Here is a 27,090-nt window from a genome sequence, read left to right as displayed (position 1 = left end):
TGCTTTTTTTGTAGGAGAAACAGGAAAGGAGGAAACCACTTTTTTTTTCTTCACTATTATAAATGTTTTTTAAACAAAACATTCTATATAAAAATGTACACGACCTGATTTTTATGCTGTAGTAAAACAGGTGCCGTGGAGAGGGGACATGTGGAAGCTGTGGATCTCTGGTGAACACAGCCATTCCTTACACTCATTCCAAGGCTTCTAACATGGTACTATTTCCTCCTATTACCGCCATTCTAATATTGCTCTGTTGCCCACTAGTTGCCGTCGCCACGCATTCATCTATCACAAGTTTCATAAAGGGATCAAAACCCTGCAATATTCCTTGGACATATCTGCCACCATTTATTTAACTGCACTGATAACTTCTTGTCATAAATTTTTTCATCTCGGAAGGGTGAGCTTTGCTCATGATGTCTACTCAACAGGCTAAAAGATGCCTCCAAATGGAATTCGTGGCCTCCCTCACGCTTGGAGGAAGCCATTTATAAATGTTACACAAATACAGATCCACCAAGACTAATTTATCATTGTCAGTTTAAATGCGGACATCCTCCCCAGCATCCTCCTTCACCATTAGCTGATGGAAAACTGGAGGAATTTGAGGAAGTATCATTAGCATTTTTAATAGAACCAATTCTTTATAGGCAAAACAAAAATTAAACTACAAACATTTTAACTGCATACCTTAGATGTTCAATAAATATAATGGTTTTTCAGAATTTAATTCTGTATGCCATCTAATTTAAAAGTTGGTATCATCAGACTCCTGGTTTGAGCAGAAGAAAAACGCAGCAATATAAATTACATAAGCAATCTTCAGGTGAGTAGATGAGAATGATTCTGAAATCAATTCTGAAACGGGGCTTATTTCAAAGCACTAACTCCTGCCTTCAAGTCTTAGCTCCACCACTTACCTTCTCTGATCATCCAATTATTCATCTTTAAAATGAAAAGAATATTTTCTACTACCTTAAAGAGCTGTTCTGAGGAGTAAGTCACCTAGTTTGATGCCTGAATGAGCACTCAATAACTGGCATCTACTTTTTTTTCCCTTGTGGATTGTTTTTACTTACCACTGTAAGATAAAAGATAAGTGAATGAGTGAATGAATAAAAGAAACAAAGGAAGGAAGGAATAAATAAATATGTAGCCACACTTGTAAAGAAGGGATTCTGGTAGGCATTTAACAAGGAAGTTTCATTTCTTTTTTTGTTAGTCTGTCTGATGGCAGTGCCCACAGGAAATTTTAATGAAGAGCTATCACATTGAAGATAGAGCCCAATATAATCATTCACGAACATGTTATACGGAAATGAAAATGATATGCCAGGGCCATGCTTACCAGGTAACTCAGACCCTCAAGTCTTGGCTATTGCATCATCACATTTATATAAACATATGTGATATACATATGAATGGTGCTGACCCATAGTAAGGTGAGTAAGGCAACTCCCCTCAAGTAAGGAAAATTGATCAGATGTCAACATCATCAACAACAAGTCCAGTTAATGGATACTGAAATTGAGGTCTTGTATGGTTCCTTAAATACATTTTCATTTCATTCATTTACATCCTATTTCACAAATATTTGTTCAAGGAGACTGTGGTAAACATTGTGGGCAATACAAAAACTATTCACTCCATTTTGATTCAGTTCACCATTTACTTTGCACCTCTCATGGGCCAGGCACTGTGCCATGCTCAAGGGCTGTAAAGAAAAGTAAGATACAACATGGTCCATTAAGGAAAGGGTACAAATTATTATAACACAAAACATGGAGCTTACAATCACAGACTGCTAGGAGATTCAGTAGGAATCTAAAAGATGAAATGGTCAATTCTGAACAGAAATCAGGAAAAGCTTCAAAGAGAATGTGATACCTGGCCAGAGTTTTAGTAGCAATGTGTCAAGTGGACACAAAAGAGCACAGTCTAGACAAAGGAAAGCATATATACACCGGCGGGCAGTGTGAAGAACTACAATTGGTTCCATAGCACTGGAATAGAAAGCACGTGGAGGAGAATCGAAGGAGATAAAGGTTAGCAAGGTGAGCAGAGTCATGAACTGTCTCGCTTGTCATGCTAGGGAGCTCGGATTTTTGTTCATCGAAATGCTAATAAGCCATGGAGGTTTCCTAAAAAGGTCACATTTGTGTTTTGTACTTGTACAGAAGGTGAACCAAACGGCGATAAGACAGAGGCAGAAAGAACAGATGGAAAGCTACTAAAATAATCCAAGAAAGTGAGGATGAGGGAACTGAGCTAATCTAACAGCACAGGAAATGGAGAAAAAGACCGAACTTTAAATATATTGGAGACAAAATTATAGTATTACATCAAGCAACATTTATGGAAAAGTGAAAGTGAAAAGTACAAGAGTGTTCTTTCTACTCACATCAGAATATAAATTTGAAGCTCTTAGACAAGTTAGTAGATACCAAAATGGCAAAATGTTAGTAATTTCGAAAAATGATAAAAATGAAAGGCCAGATAGTTGGATATAATGTCTAGAAAGGAAGGGATGAAGGAATTTTATTAGACAATGCACTTGGATGCCAAGGGATTTGCTTTTCAGAGAAAATATCGCTGAAATGCAAAGTCTGCTTCCCGGCTCACTTGACACGAGCAGTAAATTTTAGGGAAGTACCCAGTTTGGCAATGCAGTATGTAACAGTGACAGACATGGAGATGGCCCGCTCAGCTGTCCCTTCAAGAGAACCTGCTGCTAGAAGCATAGCTGTCTGACAGCCTCCAGCTGCTGTACCTTTCCATCCACTGCAGCGTTCACTCTGAGGCCACGCTCCCCACCGCACCCTCCACCCTCTGACCTCCACGCTGCTCCCAGACAATGACTAGGCACAGAAGGTGCAATGAAGCCATCCCCGCAACACAAATGTCTTTAATGGGGAACGTTTGCCTAAAGACTCCCATCACCCAGCCAAGACTTTCTCAGAACTACTTTGTGCTCTGAAGCTCCTGCTGCCCAATTTTCTTGCCTGCTGCTCCTTTCAGTGTCAGAGCGGCATCGCTGTCTGCAGGCTCTCCCTGCCTACTCCTGCTCCTTCTCCCTTCGTGGGTGTTTCTCCACATAGAACTCGTACATGTCTAATTCCTCTCTTGGTGTCTGCTTCTCAGAGGACCTAAACTGACACAGTAGTTGAAGCTTATTAGGAATAAGATTCACAAAAGGAAATGCGAGGCCCTCTAAAGAGAGTATCACACCTGAGCCACCTTTGGGAGACAGAAATGTGGCTGGTCCTCGGGATTTTCCCAGAGACTACACACTGACCCAGTGTTTAACAGCCCTCATGGTCAGACATTTTATTCCTAATGACCTGCCCACCTCCCTTGGGGAGTATGTTCCATCCTAACATCCAGAACATCTTTTACTAACATTTCATATAATTGAATTAAATTAGATTAAACTTCCCATAAAAACCAGATTGAACTAAAAATAGTGAAGATGCTATCCATAAGAATTTTGTTTTGAACCAAGTGAATTCTCAGCTTGCACAATCACCATCTCCTCTTTGAGCCCCAGGGGCACAGCAATTCAGGCACACAATGGAGTCTTCTCTAGAGTACAACGTTCATCCACTTCCGAGAAGCTGCCTCTCCTGCTGCAAGCAGCTTCATCCAGCTGCCAGGGGAGTATTTGGATGACATCGTCTCAAAGTCAACATACAAGAATCCTAGTCCAGGGAGGGAGTCTGGCATGGCCAAGTGTACAGACGCTGTACTCCTACACACTGGGGTCTAAATCCTGGTTCCATTAGGTGCTGAAACTGGGTGACCTTAGGCGAGTTTTTTCTGTCTCTGGTCCTCAGTGAACCTCATTTGTAAACTGATCAGAATCATAGTACCTACTGTGTGCTTGTTGGAAGGATGAAATGGGCCAAAGCAGACAGAGCACTTAGCACAGTTCCTGGCATGTACTGAGTACTCAGTAACTGGAAATTGCTGTTATTTAGGTCATCAGTGGGGACATCTGCTCTGGGAATGGATGGAGTTGCTTTTCATGTTGGAGAAGCCAGTGACCATATAAAGTGATCTGGCCTCTTTTTGAAGTAGAAAGCTGAGATGCTCTGTAAGTGGCCACACATCAACGCCTTCACTCACAGCGGCAAAGGGGAAGGTGGCCTCTCTCTGAATGAGGGGCAGACAGCTGGAGAGGGCAAAAACAGGGATTACGAGGAGATTACAATGGTCAGGGGAAAGCTGGAATAACTATTTGAACAGACAATTTGTGCTCCAATTACCATCTAAATGTTCATGGTAAATAAGGATCCATAAAAACACATCTGTAAAACCCCAACTTTAGTGACTGGGGCTTTGCATGGTTCATTAGCACATGCTCCTTTGCCCAATTGTGACATCATTTATCAGCACAGACCTTCTCTCTTTTTTTTTTTTTTTAAAGATATTATTGGGGAAGGGGAACAGGACTTTATTGGGGAACAGTGTGTACTTCCAGGATTTTTTCCAGTTCAAGTTGTTGTCCTTTCAATTGTGCTTCAGGTCCAGTTGCCATTGTTAGTTGCAGGGGGCAGAGCCCACCATCCCCTGTGGGAGTCGAGGAGTCGAACCGGCAACCTTGTGGTTGAGAGCCCACTGGCCCACGTGGGAATCGAACCAGCAGCCTTTAGCGTTATGAGCACGGAGCTCCAACCACCTGAGCCACCAGGCCGGCCCCCAGACCTTCTCTTTTCAAGTCTGTTCTCTAGCAGTTGGAGCTAGCGTCCCGTGAGGAAATTCTCTGAAATCAGTGTAGTCACAGACCTCCTTCCATGGGTGCAGGAGAACCTTATTAAGAGAATATTTTCCATGGTGTTCTGTCACCTACCCTCATGCTCCTCTTTTAAGGTAAAAGTTAGTAACTACGAATTAGTGACAGATAGAGTGTCTGAGAGCCTAACAAATTGAAGTTAAGCTACAAAAGGCCATCAGGCTAAGCAAAAGAGGTGCTTTTGCCTCCAATGCATTCCACCCAGGAGAGGATTCTCACAACCATTGAGCCAAAACATGGCAACTACATGAAACTGACACACCACGAGAAAGGGATGGGGAAGAACAAATGAAAGACTTCTGAGCACCTATCTGAATCAGATTCTATGAAATGAAAGGAGAACTAAAGGGAACAGAAATGGTTTGCCCCCTCCTCAGGGCTCTTAGTGCATCCTTGATTGACAAAGGCGCAGATTATTTGTTTCTGGTGATAGAATATGTCTGTAACAACAAAGTTATGTCTGTAACAACAGAATATGTCTGTAAACAACAAAGTTACCTGTCGTAATCCTACTTGTTATATAATAAATAGAATTCTAGGAAGAAGAGTGGGAGAATTGGACCTATATAATGAAAAACAAGTTTGAGTTTATGAACAGAATTCAGGAAGTTATGTCTATGTGTCTAGCTAGGCACTGGAAATATACATTGCAAATAAGGCATAGACATAGTCATCAGGAAACTCAGATTCTAGGGGCAGACAATATATAAGCAGTTAATTGTAAGTCCTACAATCAAGCTACTGATTACACTGGCTATTCTTCTAGCTGAATGGTTTTTCTCCTACATAGGCGCATGGTTAACTCCCCTGCCTCTCAACTCTGCTCAAAGGTCACTGCCTCAATTAAACACACTCTGACTGCTCTGAAATCATACATCCTCCCTGCAAATCTGTAAATCCCAATTCCCCTTACACTGCTCTACTTTACTTTTCTATAGCATTAAACTTTTTATTGAGATAATTGAGAAGTAACACAGAGTGATCCCACGTGCCCTTTACCCAGTTTCCTCAATGGTAACATCTTTCAAAACTAGATGTACATCATCACAGCTAGGATATCGGCCTTGATACAGTCAAGATACAGGACACCTCCAAACTCACAGGGATCCTTCAGACTCTCCTTTTATAGCCAGGTCTACCTCCCTCCATGCCCATCCCCCCTCTTGCAGTTTACCCCTGCCAACCACTAATCTGTTCCCCATCCCTGTCATTCTGTAACTTCAAGAGTGTTACATACATGGAATCATTCAACATGTAAACTTTGGGGACTAGCTTTTTTCCATTCAGCATAATTACCTGGAGATTCATGCCAGCTGTTGTATGTATCAATAGTTCGTTTATTTTCATTGCTGAGTAGTATTCCACGGTTTGTTCAACCATTAATGTTCAACCATTAACCCACTGAAGGACTTCTAGGATGTTTCACATTTTCTGCTATTATAAATAAGCTACTACTAACAATCATGGATGGGTTTTTGTGTGAACATGTTTTCATTTCTCTGAGATAATTTCCAGTAGCATAATTGGTGAGTCAAAGGGTGGTAGCATAATAAAGAAATTGCCAAAGAGTTTTCCAAAGTGGCTGTGCCATTTTACATTCTCACCAGCAATGTATGTTTCTTCACATCTTCACTAGCATGTATTGTCACAATTTTCAATTTTAGCCAATCTGACAGGTGTGTAGCAGTATCTCATTGTAGTTTCAATTTGTATTTCCCCACTGGCTAATGGCATTGATCATCTTTCATATGCTTATTTGCTATCCATATATCCTCTTCATGTGAGAGTTCTTTATACAGTTATTTTTCAGTCTCCTCTGGGGATTGGTTCCAGAACCTCCCATGGATACTAAAATCTGTGGATGCTCGAGTCCCTTATATAAAATAGTATTTGCGCATAACCCATATTTGCATAGAGGCTACAGCAGCGTATGCCTACACATCACTTCATTTGTGTGAATTCAGCATAGTGCTCAGTGCATGACAAGTTCAAGTTTTGCTTTTTGGAACTTTCTGGGACTTTTTTTGATCCACGGTTGGTTGAATCCTTGGATGTGAAACCCACGGATACAGAGGGCCGATTGTATATTCTATTTTGTCAGCCACATGATTTGCAAATATTTTTTCCCAGTCTGTAGCTTGTCTTTATATTATCTTAAGAGGGCTTTTCACAGAGCAAACTTTTAATTTTGACAGACACCAATGTATTAATTTTTCTTCTTATGGATTGTGCCAACTCTAAAAATTGTTGGCCTCACCCTAGGTCCTGAAGATTTTCTCCTTTTTTTTTTTTTTCTGGAAAGTTTATAGTTTTATATTTTAAGTCTATAATCCATTTTGAGTTTATATTTGTATAAGGTGTGAGATATAGGATGTCCAATTGCTCCAACACCATTTGTTGAAAAGTCTATCTTTCCTACTTGAATTGCTTCTGCACCTTTGTCAAAAAATCAATTGGGCATATTTTTGTGGGGCTATTTATAGGTTCTCTATTCTGTTCCATTGATCTATGTGTCTATGCCTCTACCAATAAAAACATTCTTTATGACTCTAGCTACCTAATAAGTCTTGAAATTGGTAAGCTGATTCTTCCCATTTTGTTTTTCTTTTTCAAACTTAGCTGTTCTACTTCCTTTGCCTTTTCATTTAACTTTTAAAATAGTCTTGCTATAGCTTCAAAAAATCTTGCTGAAATTTTGATAGGAATTATGTTAGATCTGTATATTAATTTGGGGAAAACTGACATTTTACTATGTTGTCTTCCAATCATAAATAAACATGGTATGTCCCTCCATTTACTTAGATCTTTTTTGTTTCTTTCATCTGCATTTTATAGTTTTCAGCATACAAGTCTTGTACATGTTTTGGTAGATTTACACCTAAGCATTTCACCTTTTTGAGTGATTACAATTGGTATTGTGTTTTTCATTTCAATGTTCACATGTTCATTGTTAACATACAGAAATACAATAAATTTTTATATGTTGATCTTATATCTTGCATCCTACAACCATGTTGAACTAACGTTTCATTTCTAGTCTTTGTTTGTTTTGGGTAAATGCCTTAAGATTGTCTACATAGGCAAGCATGTCATCTGCAGATAGGGACAGTTTTATTTCTTTCTTTCTGTTCTGCATGGCTTTTATTTCTTTTTCTTACTTTATTGCAGTGGCTGGAACTTTCAGTGTTATCTTAAATAAGAATGGTGAGAGCAGACATCCTTGCCTTGTTCCCAATCTTAGGGAAAAACCATCTAGGTTTTTACCATTAAGTATAATGCTAACTGTACATTTTATGTAGTTGCTCTTTATCAAATTGAGGAAGTTCCCCTACATTCCTATTTTTCTGAGTTTTTATCTGAACAAATGTTGACCTTTGTTAAAAGCTTTTCTGCATCAATTGATATATCTTATTTCTTCTTCAGTCTGTCAATATGGTAGATTACATTTATTGTTGTTGTTTTTTAATACTAAACCACCTTATAACCCTGGAATAAACCCCACTTGATCATGGTATAAAATTCTTTTTTACATATTGCTGAATTCTATTTGCTAACATTTTGTTAAGGATTTTTGCATCGATATTAATGAGAAATACTGGTGTGTAGTTTTATTTGTACTGTGTTTTTCAAGTTTTTGATATCAAGGCAATATTAGGTTCATAAAATGAATTGAGAAATGTTCCTTTCTCTTTTATTCTCTGGAGAAATTGCATAGAATTGCTGTTAATTCAGTAGAATTCTCCAGTGAAAGCATCTAAGCCTGGAAATTTCTTTTTAGGGAATTATTAAATTGTCAACTCAATCCTCATAGTTACAGCTATTCAAATTAGCTATTTTATACTGGGTGAACTGTGGTAGTTAACATTTTTATAGTTTAAATTAAATTTATTGAGGCAATATTGGTTTACAATATATAAATTCCAGGTGTCCACTATAATTGAATATCTGTATACTTCATTGCATACTAACCACCCAAAGTCTAGTTTTCTTCTATTACCTTATATTTGACCCCTTCGTTATACTGCCTATTTATTTGCAGAGACTTTCTATGTTTCATTTGTTTCAATTATCTTCCTAATTACTCAATGAAGCATTTCTATCATGATTACTTTAAACTTTGTCAAATAATTTTAACTTTTCTTTTATTTCATTGTTGGCGTCTGCAATGGACTAAATATTTGTGTCCTCCAAAAATGCACATGTTGAAATCCTAACCCCCAATGCGATGGTATTAGGAGGTGGAGCTTTTAGAAAGTAATTAAGTCATGAGGGTGGAGCCCTCATGAATTGAATTAGTGACCTTAAAAAAAAAAAAGATAGTACCTATTGATTGTCTTTTTTCATTCAAGATCTGATTCTTGATATGACAAGTAATTTTCTACTGAAACCTGGACATTTCCATATTTTGTTACAAGACTGGTTCTTCTTTAAACCTTCTGTTTTAACTGTATTTTTTTTGTTTGTTTGTTTGCTTCATTTTGTTTTGTTTTGGACATGTTGGGTAGGGAAAGTGAGGGCACTGCTGTGTAACTGCCAAGGGAAAGCAAAAGTCCACGTTACCCATTCAGCCTCCACTGACATCTAAGGGGAGCTCCTTGTCACTGCTTGGTGGGGGTGCAAGCCCCAGCTCCCCACAGTCTCCACTGACACTATATACAGTGAAGGGGGAAAGGAGCACCTCATTACCAGTTGGTAGGGATGAAAGTCTAGGTTCCCTACTGTACTTACATGACATCACTTTGACACAGGTATTGGGGAGCAGCATTAGAACTTCACAAGAGTAGAATTATAGGCTCCCCACTCAACCTTTAGTAACACGGTAGAGTAGGGACACAATTTTTGGTAATGTTTGGCTGGAGAAGAGCAGTAACCGTCTAAAGTTTCCTGTCTTGCTAGGTTGCTCCTTTACTGGTCCTTCGGTTACAGAGAACTAGCTTTTATTGGGGCATTTTTGCTCTGCATTCATTGGCATTTATAGGTTGCTGGCTTCTTCAGCTCCAAGTCTGGGATATGGGAGGCAAAACAAAAACCCAGGGCACTCACCACCATATTGTTTCCTGGGGCCTGGTTTGACTTCTTCTCACTACCTTTCAGAGTCTTTTTACAATTGTTTTATACACTGAGGGTGCCAAAAAAATGTATACAAGTGGACACTTTGGTCAACACTGCTCAAGTAGTAGTTCACCGTAATCAGAAGTGTCTGGATGCTGATGGTAACCGCTTTGAGCATCTCTTGTAATTGCAGAAGTCAAACATGACTTGTATTCATCTTCTGTTATCAGTATATATTGAGTATTACAATTTTGGTACAGTTTTCTTTTCTTAAAATGTGTATACATTTTTTGGCACCTTCTGCATATATGTTGTGTGTGTGTGTGTGTGTATACATATATACATATATATATTCATTCCATGGATTTTAGGTGTACTTAACAAGAGGAATAGGGAAAAGTACATCCACCCTATCTGCCTAGAAGTGGAAGTAGGCTACATTACCTTTTAAAATACTATACTTATTCAGTGATAATATTTATAAATTATTGTCTGTCTTCCCCTGCTAGAAAACAAGCCTCAAAAGCGCAAGCTTTTTGACTGGCAGTAATAGCTTGTTAAATGAATTTATGAAGCCATAAAATGACTGCTCTCAGAAAATGAATGAATGAATAAATAAATAAACAAACAAACAAATATGAGCATTCTGATTTTTTAAATTGGTTCTGAGGCAGTGGGAAGAAGTTTGAAGGTGAATAGGTGGAATAAATAAAAGGTCTCAATAAGAATTAAAAGCAGGAACCAAAATTAAAATAAAATATGACCAGAGAGTAGTGAAACATATAGAGTATGCAGAGCTGAACAAGAGAAGGCGATGGTGTGACAAGCTAGGATTATCCATTCATGGAGACAGATCTTGATTTAGGGTACCCATGAGCAGCGACACTGGAAGAAAAAGAGGCATGATTCCTATTAGCTGCTAGGTAATAGGAAAAGTTTGGTCTATTTAAATGGTCGCTAAGCTATTTGCCTAAATGTCTTCTTGTTACCCTCCCTCCTAATCACCCAATGTTCCCAGCATTGACAACAGTGGGTCTAACAACAAAACATCAACATGTCTTCAAGGCACCATTAAATCTGAGACATGCTTTTTCCACCAAACCACAAGGTCAAAAAATAAATAAATAAATAAAGGCAGTTATTAGGACACATTAAATGAAAGTTAGAATCCATCTTCTCCCTTACTCATCTTTTTTCTTTCCACAACACTGAAACCCTGGCCCCAAGGTAAAAAATTTTTAAAAGCCAACCAGACATACAGACAAGCTTTTATTTACCAGTTACCACCAAATCCCACATTTCTATCACAAACCCACCCTTCCTTTGTCCTCCCTGTCCTCTGATGCTCCCTCGCAGCCATCAGCATCCTGCCACATTCCTGTTAATGCCCATGGCACACTGAACGTGCCCTTGTAAAGACACATAGCAGACACAAAGTTCCAGAAACACACACCACTGTCATCATGCCGGGCAAAGGAACAGAGAAACCACAAGCTTCAATGACAGTGGACACTGCAGATCCTACAACCTTCCATTTTCCCATTCTTCATGACCCATGGCAAAGTCAGGCTTTCCTTGACTAGGGTTGTAGTGTTAGCACTACTCTTGATAAAATGAAATTTTAAAAATTCTAGACTTCAGATTGCTTGTCTGTAAAATGGAAAAAGAAGGAGGTGGACAAGATACCCAAAATCTCCTCTGGCTCTATTGATCAAGATACTATATACTAATATTACCATAGGCAGGAAGAATAGGCCCGCTAGGGAGGAGGGGAGTAAAGGGAAGGAGGAGGCAAGGTCAGCAGTTAAGTTAAAGCCCACTACAGAACTGGCCTTTGCCCCCCAGAGAGCATCCAGGATGCCATCTTACCACTTTAGGTGAATTCTAGCTGGTTATAATGGATTGTGATACTACTAGCATGGCAGCCAAGAAAAATCCCCACCCCCTGGGTTGCCATGACAGTTCTGAGAGACAAATAAGGACAAAACGGCCCCCTCCCAACAGGAAGGAGTGGTTAGCAAGGACCCGCCTAGGAAGGCCTATAACACCACGCTTAACTCCTGAATATTCCACACTTTCATTTTAAGTGTAATAAATTCCTAAACCCCACTTCTCTTCAGAGCAGCTCCTCTTCTCCGAGCCTTCCTGCTCATGCTACCTTGAGAGCGTACTATCCTTTTTAAATAAATCTACTGATCGCATGGCTTCTTCAGTGTGTCGTTTAATTCTTTCCTGTGACGAAACCAAGAACCCGTTTTCTGGCAACATGAAAAGTTTCCTCATTCTGAACAAGGTAAGGAGAAGCCCAGCTTTGTGAAGAGGTATGCATGTTGAATAGCTGCTGAAGACCTAGGGTAGTTGCCAGAATTTCCAACAACCCAAAACTGAGACTACAGATGACCAGCTTGGTCTGGAGTGATCTAGAACTGTTTAATGTCCCTAAAGGAAAAGTGAGACTATATATTCATATTTGCTTATATTTACATAAAAAAAGTATAGAACAGAGGTTAGCAAACTAGTGCCAGAGGGCAAAAACATCCTGTTTTAATACAATCCACGAGCTAAGAATGTTTTTTTTTTAATAGCTGGAAAAAATCAAAATTTTTCATGACAGAAAATTGTTTTAAAAATTCAAATTACAGTGTCCATAAATAAAGTTTTATTAGCACACAGCCCTGTTCTCTTGTACACTATTGTCTACGGGTGCTTTCGTGCTACAACAGAGTTAAGTGGTTGCGACAACTGTCTGGTCTGTAAAGTCTAAAATATTTACTATCTGATGCTTTATTAAAAAAAAATGTTTCCAATCTCTACTCTACATTAATATACAAGAAAGTTTTAAAAATGATTACTATCAGAAGGGGGCGAGATGAGGGCACGAATAACAGACTTATATTGAATATCTTTTATATTAAGGTCATGTGCCTCTTAACGGTATAGGTTCTGAGAAATGCATCGTTTAGGTGATTTCATCTTTGCGCAAACATACAGTGTACTAAGTAGATGGTATAGGTCACTACTCTAATTGCATGTGTTATACTTTTAAATGACTGACAGCATAGGTTTGTTGACACCAGCATTACCACAAACAAGTGAGTAATTGTAGTGGAAACCCTGACAGGAGGCTATTCTTTTTTTTTATGCAAGTACCTGACTTAACTTTTGATTGTCAAGAGGCATCCACTTCAAAGATGAAATAAACACAATGCCAGCCACAAAGCCAGATAAAGATCCAAGCCCTCTACCTTGAACTGAGGCTCCTTTGTTTTAGAGATCTTGGTTGATTTTGGTAATTGACCATTTGGGCTACTTGGTTTTTTTCTCTTCCTGTCCTATAAACTCCAGCTCTTATGTTTTAAATTCACCAATAAAGAGTGAGCTCATGGGCCGGCCCATTGGCTCAGGCGGCTGGAGCTCCATGCTCCTAACCCCAAAGGCTGCCAGTTCGATTCCCACATGGGCCAGTGGGCTCTCAACCACAAGGTTGCCGGTTCAACTCCTCGAGTCCCGCAAGGGATGGTGGGCTCCTCCCCCTGCAACTAAGATTGAACATGGCACCTTGAGCTGAGCGGCCACTGAGCTCCTGGATGGCTCAGTTTGTTGGAGCGAGTCCTCTCAACCACAAGGTTGCCGGTTGGACTCCCGCAAGGGATGGTGGTCTGCGTCCCCTGCAACTAGCAACGGCAACTGGAGCTGGAGCTGAGCTGCGCCCTCCGTAACTAAGACTGAAAGGACAACTTGAAGCTGAACGGCGCCCTCCACAACTAAGACTGAAGGAACAACAACTTGACTTGGAAAAAGTCCTGGAAATACACACTGTTCCCCAATAAAGTCCTGTTCCCCTTCCCCAATAAAATCTTTAAAAGAAAAAGAAAGTGAGCTCATGAAATCCTAGGGCCCATCTTGGACCCACCTAATACAAGCAGGACCCCAAGCCTACACTCTCCCATACTCTTCCCCATTCCATGCCTTGTGCACTCCAGGACCTATAAGTAAGAAACTTTTTTTTCTTCAAAATTTCCTAATGGTTATTGATGAAGGGCATCTTGCAATCATAATAAGAACCCCAAGGATTGTTGTAGTTTTAACACTGGTTTAGAAACAGGATATATCTGTGGGAAGCTCACTGGGGCCCAGATACGTTCCCCAGGCATTTCTAACCAATAGCATTACTATCGATAGAATAAGACTGGAACAAAACAGTAATTCGTGGTGCTGTGCTTTCAGGATGCCTACAATGTCACTAGGTGATACAAATCTTTCAGCTCCATTATAATCCTATGGACCACCATCATATATGCAGTCAGTTGACGGAAACACCACTGCTGTACATGACTGTATTTTGATTTCTGGACTACATGGACGTATACCCCACAAATATAGCTTTTAAAACAAATGTTAATTGTTTCTGGACCTCATCACCAAAGAGCACTCCTGTACTCTTGTGGTAGCCAGCTTCCAAATAGACCCCAATGATCCCCTCCTCCTAGCATTCTCACCTTTGTGTAGTCCCTTCTCTTGCTGTACCAAGAAGGCCTGTGTGACAAATAACATGTGGCCCATGGTCTGTCCCTTCTAAGGTTGGGTTATAAAAGATGATGGCTTTTCTCTCCCTCTCTTGCTCTATTCTCTTTCTCTCTCTGTCTCTTAGCTCATGACAAGGTCCATGTGGTGAGGAATTGAAGCTTCAGACCGACAGCCAATGAGGAACTGAGGCTTGCCAATCCCACGTGAACGAGTTGGTAAATGGATCCTCCCCTTGTTGAGCCTTCGAATGAGACTGCAGCCTCAGCCACTTTCTTGACTGAAACTTCATGAGACCTTAAGCCAGAACCACCCAGCTAAGCAGCTCTCAGATTCCTTCCCCAGAGAAACTGAGATGATAAATGTTGGTAGTTTTAGGCACTTAGGTTTGGGGTAGGCTGTTACACAGCAATAAATAATGAATGAAACCATTATCTTTGGCTTTCTAAGAGAAAACGAAAGAATTGGGATAAGGTTGAGGACAAAAATTCCAGACTGGGACCAATGGGGGGGTGAAGGGAAGGCCTTCATTGAGAGGCCAAATAGGTACAAGAAAAACAACGCAGTTCACTTTGAAAGGCAAAGGGTGGAGGTAGGACATGAGCTCAGGAGTGACTGATAGGAGTCCATGTACATCAAGTGTTCAGATGGAGAAGGTATTAAAGGACTTGCCTACGAAGCAGCTGAGGCAGGGAGCAGCAGAGCAGGAAGGGGGCACGTAAACCTTTCCTAGACTAGGATCCAAGAGATGAGCATTTCATAAACCAATTGTGTTTCTAATTAGCTATGGGATCCTGGACATACCTCTTGGTCTCTTTGGGGATTCCGTTTCTTTATCTACAAAGAAGAGCTGGATGAAATGTCCATATACTCTACCACTGGCATATGTATTCTCTCCGCACAACGCTAGGGGCAGTAGCACTGCCTTGGATGAATTATAATTTTTACTCTTCCCATGGTCTTGCGAGACAGAGGTATTGGCAGGGCATCTTCTCAGCTTGGAAGGCAATCCCGTTCGTGCTTTTGCATGTATCATTTACTCAATAATTGTTTACTGAGTATTTCCTCTGTTCCTGGCATAATGTGTTAGGCTTTAGGGGTGAAAATGGATTAAAATAGTCAATAAGCTAGAATACCATTCTTCAGGAAACCCATAACACTCATTCTGCCTGGTCTGACGCTATGACAACCCCTGCCTTTTGGCTTAAGTACAAAGGTTCTTCTTTCCTTCATCCGTTTCTGAAAACCTCAGTTAGTTTCAGTTTATTCATCCCTGACCCCTTAAGCTCGCACGTCTATTCTTTCATCTTCTCCACAGTACTGACTTTGGAAGGAAAAGGCACCTGCAGAGCCAAGGACCTTCCAGAGCTCTATTAATTTTAATAACCAGGGAGACCATTATTTCCCTTTTTATGGATATTGCACATCTATTGACAGAGCCTAAGATTGCTGTCACACCACAATGGTTGCTCAATCAACTGCAAATTCATTTAGGTGCAAATTCATCATTTCAGCTACAAGACATATGACACTGAAAGTTTTGTAAATTGATTTGCTGAGATCAATATACCCTTTGTGTATGAAATTCTCCAATACATCAAGCCACGAACCCCATCCAAAAAGGAAGCCAATTTACTTTAGCTGTGTTTCTTTTTAGTGAACATGGCTGTTATGGAACACCACTTTTTCTTCTACATGTTCACAAAGCACAAACGTTATAATTCTCTGCACTGCCTTTACATATACTGGAAACATATACATTACTATAGCTGCCAAAATTCATTCTTTTTTTCCCTTAAACAATGACCTTTTGCTCACATCTGATCTTCTGAGAGTTTTTCCTATCTATCACATTTGTAGGTGACACAGAAAGATTCTCCCATTGCTTTTTTTCTTTACCCTCTTAACTGGCAGTCAAACAAAAAGGAATTCATAAGACGTGGAGGCTTTAGCAGACGCTAGCTTCCAGCAGCCATCAAAATAGTTAAGTTGCACCCAATTACTGTAATTTGCTCTGTTCAGCGCTGTAATCTGTACCAGGAAAGCATTATTCATATCCTTTCTCTGCTCAGACTGTCTGTACACAGTCAACATCAAACAATTGTTTATTTGAAAGGAACGCTAGAAATTCTCTAGAAGCTGAGGCTCAGGAGAGTAAAGGGCTTGTCTAAGGTCACAGACCTGGGCAGATAAAGAAGTCAAAGTTCTTGACACCGAAAGCCTACATTGCAACACAAGATCTCTCCCTCACAACTTCAAGTGCACGTAACTTTCCTTCTCCTAATATCCTCAGCCAAACGCTCTTTCTATGTTAAACTTTGTTTACTTCCATGAAGCCCATTTTTTGACACATTGACTCATGCCACAAGTTTTTATTGAACACTTAGCGAGTCTTGTAATTGCCTAATTGTGAACAACTTTATGCTAGTAAAACCTATCTTTAATCCAGTACACTACTAAGAATCTACAATACGTTACCTATAACAGCCAAAAATAGATTAAATTATCATAAATTAAACTGTAAAACCCAACCAATAAAGAGTAAGTACAACATAAATTATGATCCATCAACATGATGGAATAATAGTCTATAGCCATTATGTTATTCTGCTTGCCACCTAGAAAGATGGGAAGTATTACATAATATTAAGAGCAGGATACAAAGTACAGATAAATACAGTTTTATCTGTAGAAGTTTTTGGGATGTGGAAGAAGCCTGGAGGGGACTATGCAAAAATTCATTAAGTACACAGGATTGTGGGTAGTTATTTTCCCTCCTCAAAGTTTTTCTTTAACCTTACATTGATTGTTTTCAATGTCAAAACCCTTTTTAGATGAAATTTAATGATACCTAAAGAGAGACAATTAGATAATACTAACCTCTTGTTTTACATTTACTATTCATTTTGTAATATTTCACACTCATAGAAAAAAATAACAACATAAACCAAGTACTTTAGAAGAATTTTTGTTTCTAACTCTCATAACAATCCTTCAAAAAACGATGTGATGCCCCCCCACACACATATTCTAACCAGGTAGTTTTCTTGAGGGTTGCCAAGTATAGACCTCTGCCTTGTCCCACAATCAATGTAACTCAAAGTGGCCCAATCAGTCTTTCCTTGGCATTTATTAAAATGGAGCTTGGAAAAGAAATTCAGTCCCTCTCTGGTGACAAAGCTGTGTCAGAATGTAAGAAACAGGAGATTCTGGTAGCCAGGGTTCCAGCCACGTGAAAGAAACCAATCGGAGAAAATGAAGCTGACCAGAGACTAGTAGTGGTTATCGGTAGAAGGAGACAGTTCTTACAGCTCTGCAGTCGCTGGTGTCAGCAATCAATCCGTGGACCTTCCTGGAGTCGCCTCAAGCCATCAAGTTCTACTTTTATTATTTTCCCAAGTTAGTCTGTGTTGGGTTTCTGTCACTTGAAATAAAAAAGGTCATGCCTAATAAAGCAGTTATTATTAGTTCCATTTTACACATAGGAAACTTAAGGTTCAGAAAAATTAAGTAACACTACAAAGTCAGTAAGCTTTGGCTATGAAGCATGTATCTTTTCTATAAACACGTGTTGCATCCCACAAAAGAAAGAAAGCTAATGGACAAAGTCTTAGATTCACTGAAACACAGTAGGAGGTACTCAGTAAATATTTGTTCAATGATTAAAATGAATGAGAACGATAAAATTGTACTGTCCTTTTTCACAGATCAATTATAATTTTCCTGCTTTGTTATCAGTATTTCCAAATGTTTCTGGCCATCACTCTGACTATACCAACTTCCCCAAAACTGATTTTCTAAAAACACACAATCACAGAAACAATATAATTAATCTAGAGTTTCATACATGATGGCAGAATGTACCAGCACCTTTGTGTTTTCAGTGCAATATGGACATAATGTGCTCACTTAATAAACAAATCAACATTTCCATCCCAAATAAATCATTCAAGAGGATGAGCAATTCAAATGATAAGTCATGAGCTGACAACACATTCCCTCTTCCAAAAACCATTGTGATTTTTAGCCCATTGAGAAGTAGTAGAACTTTCTTTCCCTTTACTTGTTCTAGCAATTGGCATCACTGTTTACACATACACTGACCTCTAACTTTCTGTGCCACCTTATGTCAGAGTTTATGACAAAGGAGAGTTCCTGTGAAGGCTATCTAAGCCAGGCCTGTATTAGAAGTGACAAGAAGTGAGGCTATATGACTTCACTCATATGTGGGATATAAAACTGAAAGCAACAAAGGAACAAGGTAAAAACATGAAGAAACAAAAACTCATAGACACAGACTGTAGTTCAGTGGTTACCAGAGGGTAAGCGGGGAGGAGGTATAGTAGAAAAGGGTAAAGGAGGTCAAATATATGGGGATGGAAGGAGAACTGACTCTGGGAGGTGAACACACAATGTGATATACAGATGATGTATTACAGAATGGCGCACTTGAAACCTATATAATTTTACTAACCAAAGTCACCCCCAATAAATTTTAATTAAAAACAAAAAGAAATATCAGACAAACACAAATCAAAGGATATTCTGCAAAAAAGTGGCTTATACTCTTCAAAAAAAAAAAAAAAAAAAGAAGTGGTGGTTACTACTAATTTAACTAGAGAAGGAAGACAGGTGCAAAGTGAAGACAGTGAGAGCGCCATTTATAAGCTTTAGGAGACAAACACTAGCTCATTTTCTTTTTCAAAACAAAAGCACTCGGCAATAACCCTGCATAGACTACAGCACTGTGACTACGGAAATACTGCAGCCCTGGCTCTAACTGAGAAGAGAAGCAAAGTATTTTTATCCCAATGGATACCAGTAAGATACACTGATCATTCTCGCAAAGCCGTTTTATTTGGGTTTGTTGGGGTTTTTTTTCCAAGAAAATATACTGTCTTTGTGAAAAAAGGACAAAGTCGGCATATGTGATACGTGGAGTCTTTGGACTAGATGTTCTTCCAAGGAAGTCTCCCTCCTTCGCATGCAAGGCAAGGGTCTGCTTTGGAGCAGCACCAGGGAAGTGACAAAAAAATAATACATGAGGTATAATATTTGGCCACATTGTGCACAGGGCTAGGAGGAAAGATGCAAAAAAGCCAAATGTAGCTGACTTCAAAGGCTTAAAAAGACAGATAAACTGAGTGTGCAGAAAACCTGACAGTAGCTTTACTGAGGAACAGGGATTCTGAAGATGTTTTAAAAAAACTCGGTGTCTCGGGTCTCCTAGTCTCACAGGAATCCTGCATGCTGCTTTTCATACTTGCAAGCTCCCCAAGGGCAGGAACAGAGCATTATTTCTCTGTATTTCCAAATAGAGTGTCCTTTACGGGAGGTGCTTAGTAACTGATACCAAGCTAACATTTATTGACTACTTAGATAACCAGATTCTCTACTACAAGCTTAATATAGGTTACCCAACTGAATCCCTACGTCCCTTTGAATGATTATTATCATAAACCCATTTAATAGATGAGGCAATGAAGGCTTAGAGAGGTAAAGTGACTTGCCCAAGTTCATATAGCTATAATCTGTACAGCCACCAAGATTCAAGCCCAGGCTGGTTGCAAAGCCTTAACCACTCTTAACCCTACAACAAATGATTGCTGACTTGAACTGCTGTTCTTAGTTACAGGGAGGGAAGACTGATCTTCCTGCTTCTGTTTTATAGGATTTTGTTTTGCACGTGTCATGGACACAAAAGAACAATTTACTGTCAGAGGTGGGCTCCCTTTCACAAGTGAGGTGCTAAGCAGATCACCTCTTTTTCCTATATTGTGTGTGTGTGTGTGTGTGTGTGTGTGTGTGTGTGTGTGTGTGTGTGTAGTTGAGCAAAATGGTCCATGATTGGGGGTAGAGAGGATGGGGACGGAGTGAGAAAAGGGCTACAACAAATGTCACTTTAAAACGGCAAATCCTTCCTCCCTCAGGTTTAAACATGTCAGTCATTCAGAACTCAGTGTAAATTATTTTGATCAGTTTGCTTTCCCTTTTCGGGACTGAAAGAATTCTGCCACGCTGGCCAAAGAAAATGACCAGCCACTGAGGACAAAAGCTCTGATGGTTGTACTCATCAGCTCAGGGTTGCCATAACAAAATACCGTAGATTGGGTGGCTTACACAAAGAAGCTTAGTTTCTCCCAGTTCTGGAGGCCAGAAGTCGGAGATCAGCGTGCCAGGATGGTCGGGTTCTGGTGAGAGCTCTTTCGGGCTTGCGGAGGGCCTCCTTCTCCCTGTGTCCTCACATGGCCTTTCCTCGATACGTGTGCTTGGAGAGAAAGAGCTGTCTTCTCTTCCTCATTTGGTGAGGCCACCAATTCTATAGGCTTTGGATCCCCCCTTTACGATCTCATTTACCCTGAACTGCCTCTTAAAAGCCCTATCAAGTACAGTTACATCGGGGGTCAGAACTTTGGAGGGGGACACAATTCAGTCCACAGCAGTGGTGGTAGTAAGCTCTGACAAAGAATAATGACTCGTGACACCTATCCCACACATTCTCTTCCCCCTACTTCTGCCAGGGCCCTGAATAAGTCCAAGGCACTGTTAGAGTTGGAAAAAAGATAGCAATTGCTTCTGGTGGGAAGGGGAATGTTTCTTACATAAGAGAGATGGGCTTCCTTCTGGTAGCAGGATTGGCCTGGCAGCTCCGAGATCCCCAATGAGAATCCTCAGTGGGAAGCCCTCAGGGGGAGCTAGAATTCATCTGGTACTCTGCTTAGGCCTTGGGATCAGTCTTTCCACATGACAGTATCTCGTTGACTTGGTCTGATCCCACATGGGCATGTCTAATTCAGTTCTGCTCCTGTGACAGTGATCTATTGGCCTAATCAATGCTGGCTTTCCTTTCCATGCTTCTGTCCATCACAGCAGGGACCTGGGCAGACTCAGCCATCTCACTGCACCAAACTGTGCTCACACTGCCTGGGTCTTCCCTCTTCTATCCCCAACCCAGTCTGCATGCTGTGGCCTCCTCTGTTACCCACCCAGCCCTGCTCGTGGGCCCACCTGGTTAAGAGCAAAAGGACATAGTTCCACAGCGAGGGAGCGGAAAGGATAGACTATTGGAGAGCTTGAGGAATTGGAGAAAGTGGGTAAGACTGATACGTATCTGGGCCATTACAAGAGAGTGAAACAACAGGTAGCAGGGGGCAGCATAACATGGCCACGTGACCGCACAGCTGGTTAAGAACAGAGGCTTAGGAGCCCAGCAGACCTGGGGCCTCCTCTCAGCTCTGCCAATTGGGGACCATGCAACGTTAAACACTTTACTGAACGCCTCTAAGCCGCAGCTTCTTAATCTCTAAACTAGATTCAAAATTCCCAAATTGGCCAGGATTTAAAAAGTAAGGGTAACGTAAGCAAAGTGCTGAGTGTCATAGCAAAGCTATATTAAGCACTCAATAAATAGTAGTTGTTATTATTATTAAGAAAGAACATGGAGTGGCAGGAACAGAGAACTCAGAGTTTGGAAAGGGCTACGGGCAGTAAAGTGTTAAGGCCTAAAATCTTCGTTCCCTTTTCCATTCTATTGGGAGCCCTAGTGACACCAAATATGTCACTAAAAATCTCGATTAAGCACTTGTGATCGCCAGATACCAAGATGTCCTTTAAAAATGACAATACTAACAGCATTAGGGAAAACATAATGAGCTTTAAGCTTTAAAATCACCAATTGGTGGAAATTACTTTGCGACATTTCTAAGGGTTCTGTACTCCCTAACTTTTACTTTTCTGTAATAGAAAGGAAATCTTCAGATTGATTTTAATATAGTTTTCTACAGCTTTTGTAACTGTGGTTTAGAAAGCCTATTGACTCATATAAAGAAATACAATAAAAGAGACTGACTCCTTCATTTTGAAATGTGAGATAAGGTACAGCGCTGATGTGTCCTCACAGAGGGAACAGGCTACACTCCTTCTACTCGATTCACCATTTGCTGAGCACCCCTAAGTGCCAGCCCTGTGTGAATGTGGGGGAGTCTTTTGGGGGAGAACTGTGCTCTCCCGCTCTGTACTTGGAGCAATATCCTCTTGCAGTCACTATTTCTTTCTACCCCCATAATCCTCCTTGCCACCCACCTTCTCTCCAGCGAAACTGTGCAACCTCTTTGCCTTTCACAAGCCAACCCCACCCTCATGGATGCAGAGGTCTCATTCTCACCTCTGAAGCAAAGGGCGTCGGACTGTATCACTTCTTCTCAGAGATTCACTAATACCATTTGGCCCTGGGTAGTTCATTTTCCTCCCTTAAAACATTAGAAATATTCCGAAGTTAACAAGTGTCTCTTGATTTCTCAGTACTTGCAAGATATTCTAAATATTTTCTCACATCACTAGTGGTTTCTTTTACTCACTTTTATGGAGATTTAATGTGTTCTGTTTTTTTTTGCATGGGGTCAAAAGAAATTGCAAGCTCAATACCAGTCAGCAACATGTAGCTGCTGGGATCCTGGGACGACAACGCTACAAACTACCAATCTTGTCCCACTTAGCACATCAGTGGGAAATAAATGTAATAAAAACCTTTCATTTTATTGGAGGCAACAGCTATGAGGAGACTACAACATAAACCCAGAATCTGCCACCTTCTTTCAAATATATACACAGTTTAGGTTACATTGTAGGGAAACTAATAACTCAAACTTGATCTTTTTAAGTTTTTACAGCTGACAATGGATGCCCCCCTCAAAACGAAATTAAAAATTAAAGTTTTCATATGATTTCACTGATATGTGATATATAAACCAAAAAACAACAAAGGAATAAGACAAACAAATGAAAAACAAAAACTCATAGACACAGACAATAGTTTAGTGGTTCCCAGAGGGTAAGGGGGTGGGGGGTGGGAGATGAGGGTAAGGGGGATCAAATATATGGTGATGGAAGGAGAACTGACTCTGGGTGGTGAACACACAATGGGATTTATAGATCATGTATTACAGAATTGTACACCTGAAATCTATGTAACTTTACTAACAATTGTCACCCCAATAAACTTTAATTAAAAAAAGAATTAAGGTTTTAAATTGAATACTAAATACTCGATGGATCAAAACATCGATGATATATACAACTCTAAGTCTAGAAAGATGTATTTAAACACATTACTATAGCCAAAGAAAGAAGATGTGATTCACATGAAGACTGGTCAGCCATAGAAGCAGAATCGTGAACACAAATGCTGATGTGAGTAGGAGGAATCTTAGCCTACAGATTTCATTCACTCGACCAATTTTGTATTGAGTACCGACTAGACATTGTTATAGCTCTGAGGATACCCCGGTGAACAAAGAAGAGAAGGTCCCTCCCCCAGAGACCTTACATTCTAGATGGGAGAGAAAAACAATAAAGAAAGAAAGACATTAGAAATTCCATTGTTAAAAAGTGCCCTGAAGAAGACAAACTAGGGAATAATGGTACGATAGAGCATGGCAGGTACAGACAGGAGAGGGATACTTTAAATTGGTTTGGCATAGGATTGACTGAATCTACAAAAGAAGCAAAAATAGCAGTGGCTTAAATGAGATAAAGTTTATTTCTCTCTCATGTAAAAGTAGCCTGGAAGTAGACAACCCAGGGCTACTGTAGAGAGTCACAAATTCATCAGAGACTCAGGCTTTCCGATCTCTGCTCCACCATACCTAGTGAATGCCCTTTTCCCCGTGATTCAAGATAACTGCTAGAGCCCAGTCACCACTTGGTGTTCCACAGAACAGGACAGAGACGGGGAGCAAAAAGGATGCATTTCATTCCTTTTAGGAATTGTTTCAAAGCATCACATTATACCCTGGCTTATGCTTCATTTATCAGAACTTAGTTATAGGGCAACATCCAGCTGCAAGGAAGTCTGGGTAATATAGTCGTTTGGTTAGATGCCAATGTGCCTAAAAGGAAAGAAAGGGCAAAGAGATATTAGGAAGCAAGTAGCATTTGCTCAGAGGTGGCCTCTCTGGGGAAATAACATTTGTCCTCAAGTCTTAATAAGGAGAAGGAAGCAACCATGAAAAGATTTAAAGGTAGAATATTTTAATCAGAAAGAAGGACAAGTGCAAAATGGGAAGTGGGAATGAACTTGATGTATTTTTGGAATAAAAACAAAGCTACGGCACTGGCGAAAACTGAATGAGGAAAAGAATGTTACAACATGAGGTCATGAGATTAGCACGTTAGACCTTGTAACAGGCCACAGTAATAAGTATAGAGTGGAGCATTTTCAGTCCTCCTGAAAGGGCCATCCTCACTGTGATAAGGATGACCATCTTTGCCTGAGATCATCAAACATCCGATTTACCGAAGTTCCCTCGTCCTGAGTGTGGTCTACAATTCTACATGCTCCATCTATACTGTGCCTTCTGATTCTCGAGTCTCACTCCCCACCCCCACCCCCACTTCCTTAGCAGCTTTTCCCAATTGTCGCATTGGAATGCTTGGGCTTTAGGAAGATCATGTAGGCATGTCATGAACAGATCCAATTCAAGGTAGTTAAATCTGAAATTCCCTCAAAATAAACATATTGGTCGAGTAATATAAGATTTCATTCTTGCCTTCCAAGAAAAATATTCAGAAAAGACTCTCTTAACCTTTGTTTGCAGTAAAATAAACAGCTCAACAGTTTCCCTTCTGCTTCTCCCAGATTTCATAGAAGGGTTTGTGGGAAGTATTCACATCTGCAGAGAGAAGAAAGGGAGCAGCTGGAGGGGCTGCCTCTTCTTCCAGTATTTGCTCTCTCTGAGCTTTGACAATCTGAGTCACAGATCTTCCAAAAAGTTTTGCTATTTAAAGATGGATCTAGATTCTCGAGAAGAGATCACTAGGGTTGTTAACAAAATAATGCCCTATAAGGCTAGTGTCTCAGAGGTCTGTCATTGTCTTTGCATATGTCACCCACTCATACACTCAAACACACACACACACACACACACACACACACACACACACACACACATTCATATATACTTATATAGATATACAATAGATAAACCAGGCCAAGTAGTTTGCATAAGACACTTTTAACACATTTGTACAACCTGCCTGGGTATTGTCAAGAACAAGTTAAAGTCACGGATTAGTCAGATAATGGAGTTAAAAAAATATGTGGAAGTACAAAGAGGTCACACAGAGAACTATAAAACAAAAGAGAAGCTGATGCAATAGTAAAAGTCAAACTTGAATTAAATAAATGAATGATGATAATGATTATTATTCATATTATCTGTTATTGCGTATTTACTACAAGCTAGGCAATGTGCAAATTACCTTATCCTATTTAGTAATAATAACCTCAAGGGACAAGCACTATTACTACACTTGATTTATAGTTAAAGAAACTGAGTACTAGAGAGATTAAGTCTCTTGCCAAATACGAGAATTAGTAAGTGATGGAGCTGGACTCAAACCAGAGCTGCCTGACTGTAAGCCCTGTGCTCTAACAGCGTCTTATGCTTATGTGATGCGCACATGCCACAGGGGGTAGGAAGGAGAAGAGAGGAAAATATAAACTTTAAGCTTCATTAATATTAAAAGTGTACAATATTTCTACAGGACTGTATTCCTCTGTTACCTCACCTGGAATATCATGTCAAATTTAGGAACCTAATTGAAAGACACAGGCTTTATAGAGTTAGGAGGCACTGGAACCGCCCACTTCTAGCCACGTGACCTTGGCCAGTTCCACAGAAACCTCAATTTCTTCATCTGAAAGTGGGAAAAACAGTCCTTTTACAGAATTGATGCGAAGATTAGAGATAATGTGTGTGAAGTAAAAAACAGTGTCTGGCATAGAGTAAGCAGAGAAGGCACTAAAAATATGGCATCCATTATATTTATTCTTATTATGCCAAAGCAGGGTGAACATGTTTTGTGAACATTAGCATGAGATGTGAGTTCACATTTTCTAAGGGAGTGGTTTCATTATTACTTTTTGATTCTGCTACAAATTACTATTCTTAGCAAGCTTAAAGTTGGGCTTTTCTGAGGCAAACAAGATAGATCTTCTAAGTCTAGTATTTTCACATTCCCCAGAGAACTGAGAGGGATTCTCTCCAGTCTCTTGTCAAAATTATCTCTGAAAAAAAATGGCCAGTGGAAAAGGAGTCCCAGTGGCTGCTGTGCCAAGTCCAACACCCGCATCTCTTCAAAGGTCTAGCCCATAAAGAAATAATCACTTTCTGTCTTGAATGACAGCATTTATCTTGGATTTCAAAGCATCAAAGCACTGTTGGTGCCCAAGACGTTTTGTGAAATGATACTAATGTGTTCGATGATCTACATTTGAGAGGTTGTATTCCTGAAGCTGATAAACTCCAGCAAACCCCACTAGTGAAGTCCGTTTTCAGTATATAAATGTCATCTACATTCAAAAAGGCACCCATTATTTACAGCTGCAGAGGCATTTATAGTCTAAAGCAGACTCAGAGACAACTGGGGGTGGAGGCCTTAATCTAGACAGAAACAACTAGAAAGAAAGCATCAGAAATACAGGAAAGCTGGCATGCAGCTCATCCTTACATCTAGACCCAAAACGAATTCTGAGAGCAGAAAAATAAGACGGTAACATTGGAGTAAGTCTTCTGCCTTCTCTTTCTACTGCCACTGTAGAAACCAGTGTTTCCATCGGAATACCTTGCCTCGGATTCTGTCAACCAATAACCTCAGACACTACTTCTTCCATGAAATCTGCCCTTTTCTACTGACATCATGTCCATGAAACCTAAGCT

The 27,090-nt window shown here is 40.1% G+C and overlaps 1 protein-coding gene and 1 pseudogene across 2 annotated transcripts in view; both read right to left on the bottom strand.

Annotated features, from left to right (window-relative positions):
• The window catches only part of HPSE2 (heparanase 2 (inactive)), a 530,036-nt gene that overhangs the window by 352,502 nt on the left and 150,444 nt on the right, over positions 1–27,090 (bottom strand). The gene's annotated exons all lie outside the window — the stretch shown is intronic.
• On the bottom strand, positions 194–418 carry LOC109443924 (small nuclear ribonucleoprotein G pseudogene; annotated as a pseudogene).

Source organism: Rhinolophus sinicus, chromosome 15, assembly GCF_057876585.1.
Source record: "Rhinolophus sinicus isolate RSI-liver-muscle chromosome 15, RSI-T2T, whole genome shotgun sequence".
In the NCBI taxonomy this organism is placed as follows: Eukaryota; Metazoa; Chordata; class Mammalia; order Chiroptera; family Rhinolophidae; genus Rhinolophus; species Rhinolophus sinicus.
The sequence above is the reverse complement of the archived record's forward strand: the minus strand, read 5'-3'. Positions and strand labels throughout refer to the sequence as shown.